Raw genomic sequence first — 6,891 nt, 5'->3', positions numbered from 1 at the left:
TGAAAACAGGAAATGGGTTCGAATTTGGGGACTAACCTAATTGGATGTGTGTGATTGGGGGATAGCGTCACGGTGTCCCAATGTGTTTCTGGTTTCCTGGTGGGTTCTGCTCGGTGCCTCGTTGCATGTTAATAATCAACAGTCGGTCAGACGTCGGGCCGGAACATGAATGAGAGCATGAGGAGCTGCTGTTCATAAGGCGCTCCTGTTCGTAACACACGGCAGCAGCCTGCACACGCTGGGCGGAGTACAGAGGATCAGGAGCTGGCTGCAGAGCTCAGGTAATCCGTAGCTCCAGGCCTTCCCCCAGCACACCTCCACCGCAGCCCAACCACACCTCCACCACAGCCCAACCACACCTCCACCACATCCCCGGTCCTCTTTTATATTCGCAACGCGTCCCCACGCCCACTTCCTCCAACAGCGCATCCAACCCACCATCGTTCCCTGAACTCATACATAAATGTAAAGATTCCCCGAGGCCAGGACATGCTGCAGCAGAATCTCAAAGCGCAGTAAATGGTAGACGGACTCCATTTATACTGCGCTTTCCTAACCAGTGGCCGCTCAAAGCGCTTTATAATATTGCCTAACAATCACCCATTCATGGTGATCACCCTCCGACGGCGGAGTCAACCATACAAGGTGACAGCCAGCTCGTCGGGAGCAGTCAGGGTGAGGTGCCATGCTCAGGGACACACCAGACACTCAGCTAGGAGGAGCCGGGGATCGAACTAACAACCTTCCAGCGACCGGCCAATCCGCTCTACCTCCTGAGCCACATGCTGCCCGACATCAGGGTCACATCAGTCGAGGATTGGTTTCACTTCCACTGGCTAATCTTCATCATGTTGTCTTCTCTGTCCAGCTGAACTCACTGCCTTCTCCGGAGCAAAGGGAAGGTGTTTGGTAAGGAGAGCTGTGTGTGTTCCCTGCTCCGTTGTATGGAACTCATCTTGGCCGAAGTTTGACGGTGATTCTACCCAACGCCGAGGGCCGGGGGCAGGAAGTGAGGGGGGAACTGGGGCCGGCGGCCATGCTTGTTTTGATTTGAACCAATTGACTCTGGAGTCCTTCCAGAGTCAACCGGTTCCCACAGACCCGACTCTGGAGCTCCCCTCTGCACACCCTGTTTACTGCTGAAATACTGCTCTGTAGCTAGATCCACTTCACCTACCGAACCAAATCCAACTTTATTTAAACTGTGCTCTTCACGAAAAACACTGATCAAAGTGCCGACATGTAAGAGGGCAAACAGCGAACAACATATGAGTTCACAGAGTGATTTACACGGCTGTAACGACATACCGAACAACAAATACCGAAGCAGATACTACCAAATTCATACATTCATACATTTCTGAACAGCCGGTATGTTTTCCTCCGATTTGCAGATTTTCTTTCTGTGTTCTGTTCAACTGCTGTGACCTGATTGGTCTAGCAGGAGTAGATCTTCCCCCAGGGGAGCTCTTATTGGTCAGAGGGTTAGGCCCACCCTCTCATACATGGTGATGCAATCGCACTCACATCTCTGTAAGGAAGGGAAGGGGGATTGGGTTTCAATGTAAAACTGAATTTCCTCGTAAACATTTCCTGAATAGTGTATAATGTGAGAGAGACAGACGGGGACGGAGCCAGGAAGGAGTAGACTTTCACTCCATGAGGTCTTTCATGCCCGGAGAGGCGGCCCGGCCAAGACTTGGTGACAAAAGAGGAAACCAGATCCTCCTGTGAGCCGAGACCGGAAAGGAACGGTTACTGAAGAGTCCAGACCGCGTCAGGGACCCGGACTAGAAGACCTGGAGAGTCCGGACCAGAAGAAGATGTAATATATAATATATTTTATATATTACTCAATGTTAGGATAATTATATAATCAATTGAAAACCCACACGCTTGCACACATACACAAACACTTGCATACCACTTGCACAAACACGTACATACACACACACACACACACACACACACACACACACACACACACACACACACGCACACACACACGCACACGCACATGCACACGCACACGCACACGCACACACACACACACACACACACACACACACACACACACACACACACACACACACACACACACACATTTACCCCCCCTCCAGAGCCCGGTGTGCTGGGGTCCGGCCTGCAGCAGTGCTCAGGTGAGGGTCCTGAGGTGGATTAGGAGGAACCGGATCCTCTTGGCCCAGGAATGCTCATTACCATGAGGGGGAGGGGAAATGGAGAGGGCTGCTCCAGATGGAGAGGGGGGGGCCAGGGTGTGTTGGGGTGTAGTTGTGTGGAGTGCCTGGCTGATTTGGGGTGTGAAAGGAGGTGTATGGAGGGGAGTTTTTCTTTACATATATCTGCATATATATGTTTGCATATATATATATATATAGAAGCGTCTCTGGAAGGTGCCCTGGGAGCAGCTCGCGAGGAGTTGCTCTCGGGGTGGCTCTTGGAGCAGCTCTAGAATGAAGCGGCTCTGGAAGCGGCTCTAGAATGAAGCGGCTCTGGAAGTGGCTCTGGAAGTAGCTCTAGAAGCAGCGTCATCAAGACAACAAAAAAAGGTTTATGGATTAGTGTACAGACGTGTGTGTGTGCAGTGTGTGTGTGTGTGTGATTGAGTGAGTGCGCATGTGTGTGACTGAGTGCGCGTGTGTGTGTGTGTGTTTGTGTGTGTGTGTCTGTGTGTGTGTGTGTGCGTGTGAATGTGTTTGTGTGTGTGTGCAGGCCGCTGTGCGCAGTGAAAAGCACAGTGTAATGTCACCGGCTTCCTTTAATCCAGTTAGTAATCCCCCGGCCGTCCTTTCAGAGCCACAGGGCGGAGAGAGAGAGGGGACCGTCCTCTAATCACCGTGGCGTCTGCAGGGATCCAGCCAGACATGTCCTCCTCCTCCTCCTCCTCCTGTTCCTATACTCTCTCCTAACATGCAGGAGGCCACATCTGTCCGAGTGGGTGTAGTGACGTGGCCAACAGTGGCGTGGCGCTCCCTGGCTGAAGGAGACACTGCCAACTGGCCAGGGAAGAAGAGCTGAGTACAGAGTGGTACACACATATATTGCACTGCCTATGTTCCTTCGCTTGGTGCTGACGACTAATTATGTTAATTATTTTTATATTCAACATTTAAGTTTCTGAATAGAATTCTGGTTTCATTGGAAAGTTGCACAGGAAAGCTTTGGAAGACCATCATGTGTTTTTTGTGTAGTGTCCAAAGTAGGGATGGGAATTGATAAGAATTTCACGATTCCAATTCCGATTCCGATTCTACTTATCGATCCGATTCCTTATCGATTCTCTTATCGATTCTCATTGGGTGAGAAAATAAGTACAAATGTGTTTGTTTGTATTTAATCTCTTTAATATCTGATGAGAAGTGCGTCTAGCATTGGGAAATTGTACATTTTCAAATCAATTGGTCTAGACCAAAAATATATGTTTGGCTTTTTAAGCCCAAATGCCATCATTATGTGCCATAAAACTCAAAACACAGACTGAAAACAGTCAAGTAAGAGCTTGTGCCTTTTGGAATGCTAACAGTGCTCATTTGCATTCAACTTGTAACAAAATTCAACTGACGTAAACAAAATGAAGTATTGATTAGACAGAGATTTATTAGATGGGCCTACCTAATACACCGTTGGAACACACAAGACCGGAAACCATAGCAACGCCGGTAAACAAACCCCGAGAAGCCCAATCCCTATGAGAGCTACGGCCATCCGGAGGCGCACAGAGCTGTTGGCCGTGATATTATATATACAATTATATTATATTATATACTATTATATAGAGCTTTATAATCAGAGCTCCGGGAGTCGCAAACTGCAACAATCACTTTCTCCTCCATGCTGCAGTTCACCCCGGACTGCACTGCACTGAGTTTGACGGTTGAACGCTGATTGGCTGTTACGTTACACATGTCACTCAGTTAGGGTGACCATTCTAATAACACCAAAAAGGAGGACATTATGCGGCATATCAATAAATTACTATGGTGTACACAGGACTCTGGTATACTCTCATTTATAGTACAATTATGAGTGGTTTAAAGATGATGTTTTTGTAGCTGAATCTGAAAAAATATTAATGAAAAGTCAAAAAGTGTTTGTTCACAGTATTTGTAGTTATTCAATACATTGTGGTGTTCAAAAAGTGACCACTGAGATTAATCTTTTAAAGTGTAGAGTGCCACAAAGCATAACATGTGGGGACTTAAATGTGAAAAACAATTAACAGGTAACAACATAATAAAGAAAAATGCTTTTTAAAACTTTTCGATATAAATTCATGCTCTTTTGTCCATTCAGAATTAAACGAGGTCTTGCGTTTTGGCATGATGCTAACTTTCTGTCAATGTCATATAGTGGTGTAGTGGTCCCTCGAGAAGTGGGTATACTCTAAATGTTTGCCCTTTTATAACGCACCCCAGAAAAACGCCCTGTTTTAGAAACAGTTACATCTGAGACTACTCTATTTAGTTTACCCTAAAATCCTTCAATTGTATTTGCTCATTGTCACATAATTTCTGCTGCTTGATCTCAGGGAGGAAGGATTATGAAATTACTAAACCAATACTGGCCCACAGACTAGTGACAGACAACTGTGCGTTTTGAGTTAACTATTCCTTATTCCTGGAATGACACCTATTCTCTCACTTGGCAAGTCAGTAATTTATATTGTAAACTGTGTATTTGAACAGATGATTTGCAACACAGCCTGCATGAATGTAAAATATAGATGAAGGCAAACATGGTGTTTCAGTAATTTTTTGAACATTTATTTAAATAAAATACTTCAGATCTCAATTTGACAATGCATCCATGTTCATTTCACCTTAGATTAAAAAAAACACATCATTCTCTTCCACATCAATCATCTCGTTAGATATAGATAATATCAATATCAATATGATGATTGAACATCATCATTCAAATTATTCAACAATCAAATCAGTAAAGGCAGCGAGTATTAGCCAATAAGAGGCAGAGTAGCGTGGGTCATGGTGCACAGAGCTTTTGGCCGTGATATTATAGCCTATATACAATTATATTATATTATATAGTATATATAGAGCTCCGGGAGCCGCAAACGGCAACAATCACTTTGTCCTCAATGCTGCAGTTCACCCCGGACTGCACTGCACTGATTTTGACGGTTGAACGCTGATAGGCTGTTACGTTACATATGTCACTCAGTGGCCACGCTGTTGAACGCTGATTGGCTGTCATCACGCGAAATTCGCGTCAAAGTTTAAATATTTCAACTTGAGCGAATTTGTCGCTGCACAAATCCTCGTGAACGCGCTCGCCTGTGCACGGCGAAAGTGTGGCGCGACAAATCAAAACTCGTCGCCGGTGTTCTCTCGCGAAAAATTCGCCCAATACACGTCTCTACGTTCACATTCACTTGTATGGGATCTTGTCGCCCCGTCGCGTTTGGTGTGAACGCAAAAAAGTGGGCAATTTGGCTTGCAGATACTACTGAATGGTGCGCATCTGGGGGGATTTAGAAGTGGGTATACGCAATGATTACTGAAAAATAAGTGGGTATACGCCATATACCCGCGTATACCCTGGACTACACCAGTGCATATGACGTAGCAGCACATGGACCCTTGTTTACTTTTTAACCAATGATAAGCGGGTCACCTGACACCGCTCTTAGCCGTCATTTGTTAGACCAGATATGTTACTGCGTTGGATGCATTTTTTACAGTCTATGATTGGATATTGTGCTGCAGCCCAGCAAAGATGAAAAAATTCCGCTCTTCAAGCATATGCCTCAAAAAGGAGGACAAATACGCGTCCGGCTTGATGCTGCGCCGGACGCCGGACAGGGCATTGAAAATCCGGTCTGTCCGGCCTAAAGCCGGACGCCTGGTCACCCTACACTCAGTTGTCACGCTGTTGAACGCTGATTGGCTGTCATCACGACAAAAACTTGTCGCCGGTTTTTTCTCAAAAACAAAGCAGCGTGTGTGTGACGTCATGACGCATTTGCCGCGACCGGAACCGATAAGCGGAATCGTTAAGCAGGCTTGCTAATGATTCCAAGGAATCGGTTGACCCGGCACGAGTTCTGAACAAGAACCGGTTCTCGATTCCCATCCCTAGTCAAAAGTGTGTTGAAGGATAGAAATACTGACATTTTACAGAACAGAAACTGGCACAACTTTGTGCACGGTTCTTCAGGAAGGAACAGCAAGAGCAAGAGAGAGGAGAAGAAGAAGGAAGAGGAGAGAGGAGGGCGGAGAGAGGAGAGGGAAAAGGAGAAAGGAGAAAGAAGGGGAGAGAGGATGGATCACAGAGTAGGGTATAGAGAGCAGGGAGGAGAGAGGAGAGAGGAGAGAAGGGAGAGGAGGAAGGAGATGAGAAGCCAGAGCCAGGAGAGAGTAGTCAACATCCGCCCCCCCTCCTCGGTTCCCGTCCAGCGCTCCCAGTCTGGCCCAGCTGTCACACATCTTCAACAGATTCCAGAAGGCTGGCGAGGTCGGACAGAAGACATTCCTGCACCATTACACAACGGCTAAAAGGAATTACTGTTCACATCTGATATTGTGGAAGTGGGAAAGTTGCCACCCCGACCTTGGCCAGAGGTCTCCGGAACCCGGGGTCAGTGATTTATGATCCCCGACGGCCCAACAGGGTCAGCGAGGGACAGTTGTTCCCGGGGAGAAAACAAAAAACAACCCAAAACACACGGAACGTCGGTCTGGAAGAGGAGAGGAGAGTGGTGAGAGAGTGGTGGAGGAGAAGGTGGTGGTGGTGGTGGAGGGGGTGGTGGAGTTGAGATGGAAAAGGAGGTGGTAGTGGTGGAGGAGTGGACGGTGGAGGCGGTGGTGTTAGGAAAAGCTGGTGGTGGTGGAGGGGGATGGTGGTGTAGGA

The sequence above is a fragment of the Gadus macrocephalus genome, chromosome 10 (genome assembly GCF_031168955.1).
Source record: "Gadus macrocephalus chromosome 10, ASM3116895v1".
Classification (NCBI taxonomy): domain Eukaryota; kingdom Metazoa; phylum Chordata; class Actinopteri; order Gadiformes; family Gadidae; genus Gadus; species Gadus macrocephalus.
Note: the sequence above shows the minus strand (reverse complement) of the source record.